Source organism: Varanus komodoensis, unplaced genomic scaffold (genome assembly GCF_004798865.1).
Source record: "Varanus komodoensis strain SLA01 unplaced genomic scaffold, ASM479886v1 scaffold9, whole genome shotgun sequence".
Taxonomy (NCBI): Eukaryota; Metazoa; Chordata; class Lepidosauria; order Squamata; family Varanidae; genus Varanus; species Varanus komodoensis.
This window is the reverse complement of record NW_025336598.1, coordinates 32,927,306-32,940,689: the sequence shown is the minus strand read 5'-3', so window position 1 is coordinate 32,940,689 and position 13,384 is coordinate 32,927,306. Positions and strand designations below refer to the sequence as shown.

The 13,384-nt window shown below is 39.9% G+C and overlaps 1 protein-coding gene across 3 annotated transcripts in view; it reads left to right on the top strand.

Moving 5' to 3' along the window:
- The first annotated feature begins 1,557 nt into the window (after positions 1-1,557).
- Positions 1,558-13,384, top strand: part of SLC4A10 (solute carrier family 4 member 10) — a 118,205-nt gene continuing 106,378 nt past the window's right edge. The window contains exons 1-2 of one of the 3 annotated variants that reach the window (XM_044417896.1): positions 1,558-1,599; positions 4,743-4,833. The gene's annotated coding sequence lies outside the window, so the exon portion shown is untranslated. Of the gene's footprint in view, positions 1,600-4,742; positions 4,834-13,384 lie in introns of those variants that run through there. The other 2 variants (XM_044417897.1, XM_044417895.1) reach the window with 2 other exon arrangements.

The window sequence follows — 13,384 nt, the reverse complement described above, 5'->3', positions numbered from 1 at the left end:
ATTAGCTCTCAGTTGTATTATACAAGCTTAAAGAAACACAATAGCACTTACTTCTGGGTAGAGTAACAGCAATGTTGCTCTCGTGCTTTGAATTTCTGGACATCTGATTAGGAGTAAAGTCTTAAGCTTTAAGGCTAAACTAAGCATCCTTCTAACCAGACCTATCCCGACAATGGATCATAGGTTTGTTTGCTGCAGTGTAAGGGGCCTGATTCAGACTGCGATGGTGCCACTCAAGGAATGGGTGGTTATACTTCCACCCTTCCATTTTCATCTTGGGTGGGAGAAGAGTTAAACAAATTTGGGTTCTCCTTTGGAGTCAGTGGAGACTTTTTTTATATATATATCCTCTTCCCCAATGTATGTGCGGGTTGAGACAAAAGGGGTCTGTGAGAGGGTGAAAATTTTAACCCTCCCTCCCAGGCCGTAGTAGAAGAATGTTTAAGTTTTCCTTCATTCAGGCACTCTAAAATGCTGCATAGCAAAGTGCAAGAGCAGGGAGAGTCGTAGCCAGGGAGTCCCCGGTTTAGAGGCCAGGTGCTGGCATTCATTGCTGGGGCTTCACTCCAGAACACAGGGCATTTTCCTTCAAGGGCACTGAGAGCCTGTTTTTATTTTTGCTTTGTTTTGCTGTTTTGTTTATAATGAATCCTCTCCTACCATGTTCTCTCCTCATTTAGGATCTTGGTGTGTCTGTATGGGGTCATCTGATTTATCAGCTGAGACTTGAATACCTTGAAGCCTGAGGGCTGATAGATAGCACAGCTCAGTAACCATGGAAACAAGCTTGATTAGGATGAACTTTAGGAAAAGATAGCTTAGCCATCTGAGCTGAGACTTTTAAAGGATTGTACCCAAGTTCTGATTGAATTTCTGCTAGTTCAGATATCTCAGTATGTGTCTTAGGCAAGCACAAGGGCTTAAGTAACCAAGAAGGTGATGTTATATTTGTTTTCTGAATAGTGAAGTATTTCGTAGCTAGTTCTGAAATTAATATAAGCAATATATCAATTCTACATTGCAGAGATGAATATCCATATGAAACATTGGAAAAACTAGAAGGAACCAAATGCTGTCCCCAGAATTTTGACTGACATTTCCTTATGAATTTGGTTGTGAAGTTTGAGTTTGGTAGCACATAATAATAAGATCAAAAAACAGAATTTGAGTTTTAGACATTTTCTCCCCTGGCACCCCCACCCCCACCCCCACCCCCACTGTAATGATAGCAAGACACTTTGTGTGTGTTTAGCAATTAGTATCCAATTTAGTTAGTGCTGGGTTTCATTCTAGCATTACAAGCAGCGTATCACAGCCAGACCATTGCATCTGAAAATATTTACTTCCAAAATATCTGAGTAATTGGAAAAGATAAAGACAAAAAAAGTAATAAAATTGCAATCTGCTAACTTAATTGTATAATGATCAATATACTTTTTCAATCATACAATATGATTAGATACTCTGATCTGCCTTAGATTTTTAAAAACTACCACCCTCCATTCTGTTGTTTTGATAAATCATAATTTGTTTGTTTTTCAAGCCCAGAAATGTTTAAAAATGGAATATTAAAATTGTACTTCTGTTTACCTAACTGAATGCATGGATGGTTTCAAAAATAACTCAGACTCTTTAGAAAAGAAAACAAGTGTCAGCTGAATGCAAAGATATCCTAGACTCACACAGAATCAATCCAATTTAATTGATTATACATTTAACATGCTTCAGTTCAGGCTGTGCCTAAGTTATATTCATTAGAATGGAACTCCTGTTCATTTAATAGTGTAGCTTAACCCAGAATTAGAATCTCTTCAGCCTGTGTCCATTTATAGCATTTATACTGACTGCTTTGTGCTGATTTAACTTTTTTTCTTTCTTAAGCACATTTAGTGCTATCAAGTTGATAACTCCTGTTTGCTACTTGAAATTTAATAGCACAATTTGCCATTTATTTTCATGTAGCAAACAATTTGTACACTTCTGATATTAGGCATATGAACAATTAGCATCCATTGACATATCACTCTCCCAAAGCTAGAGATAATTAATAAAAATGTTAGCAGCATTGCAGAAGAGGGTGTTTGTGTATCCTCTTTACTTCTGCTGTCATGGGGGAGAGAGAGGGAGGGACAGTGCAGAACTGTCTCATGCATATGACATGCAGCCCTGGGGAAGATATAAATCTGGAATGAAAACTAATTGCTTTCTACTTTGTTGCACAGCGTGTACTTTGTGGTACAGGGCTGGCCAAAAGGAGCACACCAACCCATTAACCTTAATGCAGAAAGCTGTTACGGTCTTATTCTAATAAGAGGAGGAGGATTTTAAAATAATGCTTTGGAGAATCTGGGTTTAATTGCCTTTAAAAATCATCAACTTTTCTTTGAAGAAGGAAGGTTTATTTCCCACAGATAAAAGGCAGAGTGCTTTCCTCAGCTGACATGTTTTTAATGGAATAGCACATTCAAATGGATGATAATCAGAGGGTAACTGGCATCAAATGTATAGCTGTATATAGATGCAGTAAATCCACTCAATTCAACTAGGACCTTTTGAAGGCTGGAAGTGGGAATGGCAGTCCTCCCAGATTTCTTTGTCTCAGCGATAGAGACTGTCCTTATCCCCTTGAAAACAAAGTGCTTCCAGGTGTGTCCTTTGCTCTTTAAGTTCAAAGAGCATGCCCCTCTGGTTTTAGTATACACAGTTATTATAAATGTCAAGGTGACTGTTAACAGAAGTAGGGAATAAATATTTTAAAACCTGATATGCAGCCAGATGCATTTGATTAGTTTTTGGCAATGCAGTATTCAGACTATCCTGGAAGTGTAAAAAACCCAGTAAAATAGATGCCATGTGGATTTTTTCTGTGATAGCATCTAAAATACAGCAAGTGGATTGGAAGGCTGAAGAGCTGCTTTAGCAAAGGTGGAATAGTCCTAGTAGAACCGCAGTGATCAAACCCAGCAGCATTTGGGATCTATAATAAAAATAGATAGCTTGGCACTGTGAAGTATTTTCTTCCATGGCTTCTTCAGAATCAAACTGCATTTCTCAAGAAGAATTTTATAGTAGATTTGTGCACAGAAGTTTGGGATTGGGATAACTGCCTGATCGGCTGCAACCTATCTTCTGTGCACACAGCTGTCTGCAGGAGACAAGTTTCTGCGGGGATTAATAGAGCCCCCCTTACGGTCTTAGCTGGGAATGCAGAAGGTTAAGTACAGCAAATGCACTGCCATAGAGATATCCAGGGAAGTCAGTCATATGGGAGGGCAGAGAGCATTCCTTAGTTCAGGGGAATGTATGTGAGGGTATTCCAAAGTATTTTGGACCACAATCCTGTAAACTCATGGCCAGTTGTTGGGGATTATTTGATTGCAGTCCAAAACATCCAAAGGGCATCATATTAATTTTATTAATAGACCTCCCCACAGCCACAGATCTAAAGTTGCCTGACTCCACCTTAGTTTATTAAATAAAAAAACCTTCATTTTGCAGCTCTGCAGTTATCAATGACTGAATGCCTAAGTATATGCTACAAGGGAATGTGCTACTGCCCCTGCCCTGTACCTCCCACTGTCCGCAAGTAAAAACAAGTGATGTACCACCATTATAGTCAGCACTTTCTCATGCTTGCTCTTGTCTGCTTCTTGCATGGTACAGGAAAAGCTAATGTTGCTGATAGCTAGCTATCACACTTGGTGCTCCCATGCAGACAAAGGTTGTTGGCCGCCCTGCTTCTCCTGTAATACCTGAGGCTCAGGAAGTGGATTTACAAAGCAAGTTCATGCAAAAGGCAGGTAGGGAGTGAAATGTGAGAGATATTCAAAGGGGAAATCCTAGGACAATCCTTATTGATATAGTCTTGACTGACTGACTGATAGAATTGAAGTACTTCTGTCCCACTTCTCAGCCAAAAGGTGCCATAAAGATATTTACAGACATTCAGTATGAATAACTCTGGACTGATTGAGAAAAGATCTTGTCCTTCCTCTTTGTGACAGCCTTTCAGGCACTTGTTTAGTGCTACAGTATCTCCCCTCAGTCTTCTCTTCTTGAGGCTGAACATCCCTGGTTATCTCAATCTTTCCTATAGGGCTTTGCCTCCAGTCCCTGAATCTTCCTTGTTGCCCTTCTCTGTACCCTTTCTAGTGTTTCTGCATCTTTTTAAAACTTAGGCACCCAGAACTGGACACAGTCCTCCAGGTAAGGTCTGACTAGTACTGAGTACAGGGCAACTAGTACATCACGTGTTTTGGAAGTGATGTTTCCATTAATGCAGCTCAGAATAGATTTTGCCATTTTTGTTGTCCTGTTACCTATTTCTTCTACAACTCTATTTGCAAGGGCACTGGGGCTGGAAGTATAAGAAAGCATTAATCTTGTCCACAAATAGCAAGTCCTGATTTAAATTGCACGAGTGGACTTTCTGTCCTGTAGAAGAGTTTGGGCAGGCAGTTTACTGTTTGCAGCATTGTTTGTTTTACGTAACCTGTGCTTCTGATTGACTCCATTAAATCTGGCAATAGGCAATGCATTGCTTGATGAAATAAACTTTATCAGAATTGTCAAACAGGATTTACAGTTTAGTCTTGAGGTTTTCCTCTCTTGAAAATGAGGTTGTAAACTGAGTCAGGCCCAGCAGATCTCTGGGCCCCAGTAAAATGCATGTCTCCCCCACCCATTCATGAGCTCTGATGATGACAGCACAAATTAAAAATCTGATCTTTGCAACGGCTTCTGTTTTGCAGAGAAATGATGAAGAGGCAGTGGTGGACAGGGGTGGAACACGCTCCATTCTGAAAACACATTTTGAAAAGGAAGACTTAGAAGGTGAGAACTTACTATTTCTGATTCATAGTTCTTTTTTGTCTTTTGAAAGCACTGATCTAAATTCATCTTTCAAAATGCTTGATACTGATGCTTTCATTTCTGTGCTGCCCAGTAGCTGATGCTGTCCAGGCAGTGTGCCGTAGTTCATGAAAAAGGACCATAAAACATCTTTTATCATACCATAGAACATAAAATAAAAAAATATTCAAAATCTATGGAATGCGCTCCCCAGAGAGGTCTGCCTGGAGCCGTTGTTATTTGTTTTTCGGCGCCAGGCAAAGACCTTTTTATTTAAACGTCATTTTAATTGTTAATATTATTTGCTTATTTTATCTGGCCAGGGCGACTTATTTTATATTGTTAATTTGTTTTATATTCTGAATGTATTATATTTTAATTTTATGTTGTGAGCCGCCCCGAGGCTTCGGCGAATGGGGCGGCATAGAAATGTTTTAAATAAATAAATAGAAAATCTATAAACAGTTTATATTTTAAAAGCATTTTGTAATCATAGATCAGATCTGTAAAAACACTTGGCCTAGGTACCCCACTCAAAGCATTAAATATCCTTAACCAGATCCTGAAAGTTGGTGCCAGGTGGGCTTCAACAGGAAGATTGCTCCGTGTGATTAAATGTGTGCCATTTGATTGATCAAAAGTATATATAGCAAGAGTGCAGGATTCTACTCCAGAGGGCTGAATTCTGTTTCGGAGAAGCTCTGAGGACCTCATTCCAATGGTGGGCAGTAGTGATGGTGCGAGGTACCTCAGTGTTCTGGGACCCAGGCTCATAAGACAAAAAAAGCACAGATTTGCATATGCAAATACATGTGCATAATTAGAATAATTACTATAATTTAAATTTAATAGAAAAGCAAGCTAAGTAACTTCTTGCTTGTTTTTAGGAGATAAATGTGCAATGTCCCAAATTATGCATGCTTAAAACTTACCCTCCATACACCCACACTTTTACCAATTAATTGCAAATTGATGATGGCACATTGGCATGGAGACTGTGGGAATGGCTATAATTATCCATGCTGTTATGCTACAAACCTACATAATTACTAGAGAGTAGCCCCCCATTAAACATGGTGAGATTGATTTCTGAGTAAATCTCTTGCTCTTTCCCCCACATCCCCAACAAGTGCAACAGCAATGAACACAATCATGCTTTGCCTCTTGTGGTCTCTATTTTATTTCAGATACTTTATTTTGGTAGTTTCTGGGACTCTAGAACACTTAAAAAAAAGCGTCTTGAGATTCTAAACCCTACGTCAAATGTTGCAGTATTAGGTTTCCAGCAAATTAATTATCATACATTTCTTAAAGTATCAAATGTATAGTTGAATACCTTTGTATATCGTTGGACCAACCAAAGATCTAATATAATTTTGCCTAACCATGGATTTTGTTTCTTTGTTTTAAACTTCTGATCATCCAGCATGGCCACTTTTTTTGGTTTATTATTATTATTTTTAAAAAAATACCAATATTTTAATGAAGCATTTATGTTTCTCAACATAACTTTCACAACCAGGTTTATATAATCATATTCATCTGTGTCGTTGATGAAACAAGAGGCCGTACCATATTCTACTACAGTTTGTGTAACACAGAAACCATGTTCATTCGTTCATTTGTCAGTATATCCAGAATTTGAAAATATTTGTTCTGTGCCTACAGTGCTAGCTACTTCATAGCTCATTCAGTTCTATGAAAATCTGTACATTAAATTCTATATAGTTTGATTACCTTCATTTTGTGCTTTCTAGTTTGCTGATAAAAACAAATAAAAATAAGGGTTGATCACTACCCCCAAGGGCTTTTTCTTAGGAAATAATATTTAATTGGTTACAGACATGCATGAAAATTTACTCAGAAGTAAGTCCCACTGTAGTCAGTGGGCCTTACTCCCAGGAAAGTGTGCAGAAGATTGCAGCCTTAAAGAGGTATTCATGCAGACCCTTCGACTTTTCCAGATTTTGTTGTGTTAAACCTGCAATTGAAATAAATTCATTTTGCTTGGTTGCCTTTTGATGTATGCAATAAAATTATTTTGTAGCCTCACATCTTCTAAACATCAAGTGGTAACAAGGCAAATTATACTGGTTTCAGCCTGGTTTGTGACACAACAAAATGAGGGAAAGTCAAAGGGAGATGGATACTTCTGCAGGGCACTGTAAACAGAGTCTATAAAAGCAGAATGCCATAGGTGCCAATTTGGTGATTTAAGATTACTTAAGGCTGTGCTTATTTTAAGCCAGGAGAAACTAATGATCTACCAAGTTACAACTGAAAAACATCTATTGTCTATTTTTTGCGCCAGCATTCCATTGTGGTGACTTTGTCAGGTCAGAGTTTCACTGGCAATATTTTTCTTACATAATAATATTATGCTGTTTATGGCAGTGGTGCTTTCTGGAACTTGTAGGACCTTCTCAAAGTAACAGTAGACTAAGTAAACAAACAAACAAATGAGAAACTCTCTGTCTTTGGGCCACACACTTGAAGGCCCTGCTGATAGTATCTCTATTAGTTATATCAGGACAGTAATTATCTCATGTTGCTTCTGAATATACTTTCTGCTGAATTTAAAACTTGTCTTTTGATGGCATCAATTTCTCTCATTTTAGTATGAACAAGCTCCGCAGCTTCAATGGCTGTATCACTATGGGTAATCAGGCGTGTGTGCATGTGAATGTTATAAAAACAGTTTTTCCTACTATGCATTTTTTAAACAACTCTGTAATGTACAGACACATACACTTGATTCCTGTATACATGACCCGGCAGAAGCTATCTAGTGTCAGGCTGGACCAGGGGTGGGCAACACACAGCCTGAGGGCTAATTGTGGATACTCTTGCTGCCAAAGTCAGCTGCAGTGAAGCAGTTTTATCCCCCACCCCACACACCCAATGGTGCTTTTAGTGCTCTGTTCTAAAAAGTCTGTACACAAGCTAAATCTGACAATTTTAGAGGAACAGAGTGCAATAGAGTACCTTTGCAAACATTGATTTAAAAAAACAAACAAACTTAAGGCCATCTTGTCGGCCGTGTGGTGCCCTGTGCAATGCAACCTGTAGCTCGTGGTTACAGGAGCAGGGCAAGAATTGGCCTCCAAATCAATTGCAATTGCTCACTGTTGGGATAATCTGTTCTTTTGCAAGTTGTATTTTAGATTTATTTCCATTATGCCTTCAGCTTAATTTTTTCATAGCTCATCTTAAAACATTGTGGAGTAACCCACCTATGGATTGTATGATGGCCAATCTTACTTGCTGCTTAGTAGTTAATAGTGCCCTCTGTTGCACTCTGCATTCCTTGAGCGTATACAATGTCTTTGTAACCTGTTTTCTCTAATCTGTCCAGCTGGGAAGCAGGCAAGACTATGTGTAACTTGCCAAAGTGGATCCTTTGATAGCAAGGTAGGATTAAAGGGGGATCCCAGGTCTGCAAAGATGGTCAACTACTGCATGCCATAGGTAGGTCTCTAGGCTGTACTTGCTCCAGACAAGAGTGCCAAATAGCTTCGTTCGATGCCACAGGTTTAGCAGTTCCTTGTTACTCTGACAAGGTAGATCTGAATGATGAACATGAAGGGTTTCTGTAACAGACACAAAAGCCTCTCGTGACTTCATTAAATGGCATTAACATTGCTAAACCTTCTTGCATCCATCCTGTGTTTTTAGTGCTTTCTTCATTGGCTTGATAAATCATGTGCGATCAATATTTTCTGATAAAACGTATTATTTATTTATTTAGAAAATTTCTATGCCGCCCCATTCACCGAAGCCGTGGGGCGGCTCGCAAGTATAACAATTAAAATATTATACAATAAAAATATAAAACAAGTTAACAATATAAAATAAGTTGCCCTGGCCGAAGAATAAAAAACAAATAGTATTAGCAGTTAGTATTAGCAGTTAGCAGTATTAAACTAGATTGTTGACTTGTGAAGCCTCAGTTTTGGTGTACCTCAAGCCTAAAGTACTCAACTTAAAAATATGTTTCATTATTTTATTCATTTTTTTCTGAATGATATATATGGCAGACAACTGGTTGTGGGAGAAATGGCTTTAACAGGATGTTAAATTCCGCAGAAGAAAAATACAGCCACTTACTGGCATTTCACTGGAAAATTGCTATGCACCAAACCAGGCTAGATAATTTATTACAGAACAGACCTAAGCCCTTCTGCTTTTATTTCGGCTTCTTGTGTAGTCACTATTTTGGCAGCTATATCTGGTTGCAACTTCCAGATCTACCATCCAGGGAGAACAGATGGTTGCTCAGATCATCATATTATAGCCAAATGTTCACTGACTGTTTGCATAGGTGCTTAAAGTTGGGGGTGGCTGAGGAATGGGACCCAAACTTTCTGCTTTTGCTGGAAGCTCAGAACCACCACTGACAGGTAACATGAGACTACAAGAACAACTCTCTGATTTTTTTGCTGTGAGAGCCAAAACAATTACGTATTTTAAATCTGTATCTAGCAGCTCTGTCATTTCTATTTGGCTAAGATACTCTTGAAAGAGCCAAGATTCATCACATGCTCAGGTGGACCTGGGAACAGTTTGTAGAATTGCACTTTGGTTAGCAAGACCAAAGTGCAATTTTTGCAGTTAACTTGAAAAAAACAGCTTGGTGGCCTCCAGTTAGCTTAAGGTTGTTTTTGTGGGAGAAGCTGAGGCTGCTTTAAGGACTAGCACTGTCTGAGTTCTTGCTTGGCTTGTCCTCTATCAGTGCTCCAAGTGTATATTTGTAAATAAACAGATACCAAGGAAACACTGTAATTATTCATTATGTACCCCCCCCCCCCGTGTGCCATCCAAAAGGAATGGTCCTGTACCTCTCTGCCTTTAGGGCTTTTCTGTACTCATGAAAGTGAAAGTACATTTATTTCTGGCTGGATTTTCATGGCTGCTGCTGCCCACCTTAGCTTGTTTTAGCTACACTGAATTGCCCAGCATGCCGGCACATGCTGGACAATTTTGGAATATTTAAGCTGTAGCCTGTTGTCCTGTTATGTGGCGGGGTTGTGCAAGGGCTATATGGGGGTTGTTTAAATCATTGTCCAGGTTTGGACAACATGATAAGCCACAGCTGTGGGCTGCATGTTCAGAAGAACTGGCGGCATGTGCCAGCTCACACCACAATCCACCATGAGTTATTTAATCTGTTTGGCCATGTGAATCAGCCCACTGTTTAACAGTACTGAGACCACGGGCCACACACTCCATTTTAAAACTTTTGTTTTTTTGGTAAGCAGTGGTCTCTTGAGTGGAATGATTCAGGAGCTAAAGAATCAGTGGCAAATGCTACTTGAAAAGACAGGATCTGCTGCACAGCCATTCATTAGAAGGCCTTTGATCACTGTCTAATCTAGTCACAGATGTCCTTGATTTCATCACTCTTCGTTTTGCGCTGACAGGGACCATCGTGACATTAGCAGAGGAAGGGGGAGTACTCAAGTGCAGCCTCCTGCTGCTCTTAATCGAGCACACCAATGCATCATGGAATATGCTGTGTGATGGGAAAATGATGTTAGCAAATTGTTAACAGCAGCATATGAAATCACAGCTAATTATATCATCTTCTCTGTCATCATAGCCTTTTAGTGAGAACTCTTAACTAACTAAAGGGAGAAATAACTGAATTTCCAGTCATATTTATTAGTGGTCATTCTGTGCTACCGTCACAGTATCAAAGTGCATTTTTGTTGCTGTGACAATAATAATTGATAAATAATCAAACAGGAAGAAAGGATTCAATGCTAATATATTGCGAAACTGTTAGTCTTATTCACACAATTTTCCTTTAAAGAGCTGCAGTCTGAGTGTTATTTTGAATCAGCAACCCTATCTACATACACAGGAAATACCAAGTGTTTGCTGGATGTCTTGGGCTGCTTATCCCTAATCATTTTATGGCTAATATAGGGAGCTTAATTATTTTAAAGGTAATATAGGGATTATGACAGAAAAACCTAATTATCCAAGATCCTTCTCTTTTTTTCTGGTTTTGATATCTGTTTAACCCACTAATGTGCAAACAAAAAGTTGAAAATTAAATCAAGTTGAAATTTTCAATATATTAATGTGAATTATAAGGTAAGCAAGCATTTGCAAACAGCTATTCAAAATGGATGTCAGTCAATTCCTCGCCTTTCCTATTTTTGTCATGCATGATCTTATGAATACTGCCTGTTGGAGCTAAACAACATTCAGACATGTTCTATGTTTGTTTTGATTTAACTAATGGGCTGCAGTGCTTAAAGCTGGATTTGAACTAAGTTTGGTTGTGATGTTGAAGATCCAAGTCATATGTTTATGTGTTAACTAACACGGGGCCTAAGAAGGAACCCTGAGGAACACCACAGGCCAATGGTCATGACACCAGAATATTCTGCAGAATATGGTCCATCAAGAAGGACTGGAGCCACTATATAGTAATGCTTCCCAGTTGCATCTCAGACAGATTCCTCTGAAGGATACCTGGCTTGACGGTACTGATAACCAGTGAGATGTCCAGCAGAACCAACAGAGACACACTCCTCCATCCAGTTCCCAGTGAAGATCATCTGCCAGGGTGGCCAAAGCATAATTCAGGTCTCTGTCCCATAATTAGACCTGAAGACAGATTGAAACAGATAACCTGCTTCATTCAGAAATCAGTGGAACTGAGAGGCCTCCACACACTCCAGCACTGAGACAAAGAATGGAATATTAGAGAGTAGCTAGAAGTGATCCAATGCAACGGGTTCAAGGATATTAAACCAGAAAAAAGTTCTTATTACTACCTCTTTTAGGCAAGACGGAATCATACCTTGCTACAAAAAGACACTCAACATCATGTTTAACTCTGCGAAGTAATGTATAGACTGCATTTTGAGAAAGTTTTACATTTTCATTGCAAGCACAAGTTTGGAAATTTGTGAGCAGTTTTAGAGGAGACAGTACTCCCACTGTGCTTGATATTGTGCATGGGGCAGTTGTGAAAACCTCAGATTTTAGTTCTTTCTTCAATAACAAGCTTGGTGAAAATTGTTAAATGAATGAATAGCAGATTTGTTACATGAGCAGACACATACTTTAACTGTAACGGCTAAGAAGCTATATTTGCATTCATTGTTAATTTGGAAACATAGGTGTTATCCTTTTTAATTCTCACAACTTTCATTTATGTTTTGTTCCTCTATTTTGTTCTGTTTGGGTCTGGGTTGCTTTGTTTATTTTTGTTTTTACATAAATAATTTACTGATACAGAAAGACAAGGCCCCTCTCAGCTTTTGCACAAATAATGTTGGAGGGTCAGGGCATTGCAAGTGATTTGGGGATGAAGTTTACAAGGTACAAATCAGCATAAAATGTGCATATGCTAATGTATACCTCTATATGCAACTGCCTCCTCTTAGATGCAGATGTGAAGGGGTTTGAGGGTATCAGAGAAGCCAAGAGCAATGCTGCCAGGAGGCTGGGCGTTCTCACCAGGCTAGCAGGAGAATGGTCAAAGGAGAGGCACTAGACTATGATGTATCCACCCTCCTGAGTCATGGTCAAATCAGTAAAAGAGAAGAGAATGGCTCTTTCTAAGGGTGACTGGGGTGGAGGAACTCCTGAAAGGCAGCTACTGGCCAGCCATGGTAGCTGAAGGCAACACTGGTAGCAGATCTTTCACAGACAACAGCAGTGACACCCAAGCTGACTCCGGTTAGTACTGCGCAGAAGAAGGCAATGGTAGACCACTGCTGCATTTCCTACCCTAACCATCCTGTGATGAAACAAGAGATGCCAGCAGGTGAGACTCCCAGGTCAGAAGTGGTACTAGGAAGCAGTTATACAAAACCAGCTACTGGGGAAGAGCAAAGAAGGAGTACAAATAGCACTGACACTAATGACACAAATAGATCAAATCCAAAAGGAAGTCTCATGGTTGACATGCACAGAGATGAAAGAAGAGTCCAGTGGTGCATAGCACATACAGCTGGAACATGGAGCATGAGAACCACGGATCAAGGCAAACTGGCAACCATAAACAATGGAATGGATAAACATTGCAGAACTTGACATGAGCCAACTAAAGTGGACTGAAATGTGACATTTACAGCCAGACATACACAAACTGTTTTACTGTGCAAATGACAAATTCATGGGAAATTGAGTCACTCTAATGCTGAGACATGATGTAGCATAGGCATTGAAGGGCTATAACAGGGGTCCTCAAACTTTTTCAGTAGGGGGGCCGTCGAAAGGCAGCAGCAACTGGCGTGGGCTGGTGAGGCAGGGGTGCCTGGGTGCACGGGCCGGTGAGGCGGTGGTGGGCGCGCGCAGTGGCTGCTCGCTCGCTTGCTCGGAGATCTCCCAACGAGTCCAAAACTATCTCTGAGCGAGCAAGCCACCGTCTCCCAACCCATGAGTCAAGGCAGCAGCCAGCATGCGTGTGGGCGGTAGCGCGAGCCGCATAAATGAGTATGGCGGGCCAGATCCATCCCACAGGTCATAGTTTGAGGACCCATGGGCTATAGTAGGAAGCCCAATGGAATTG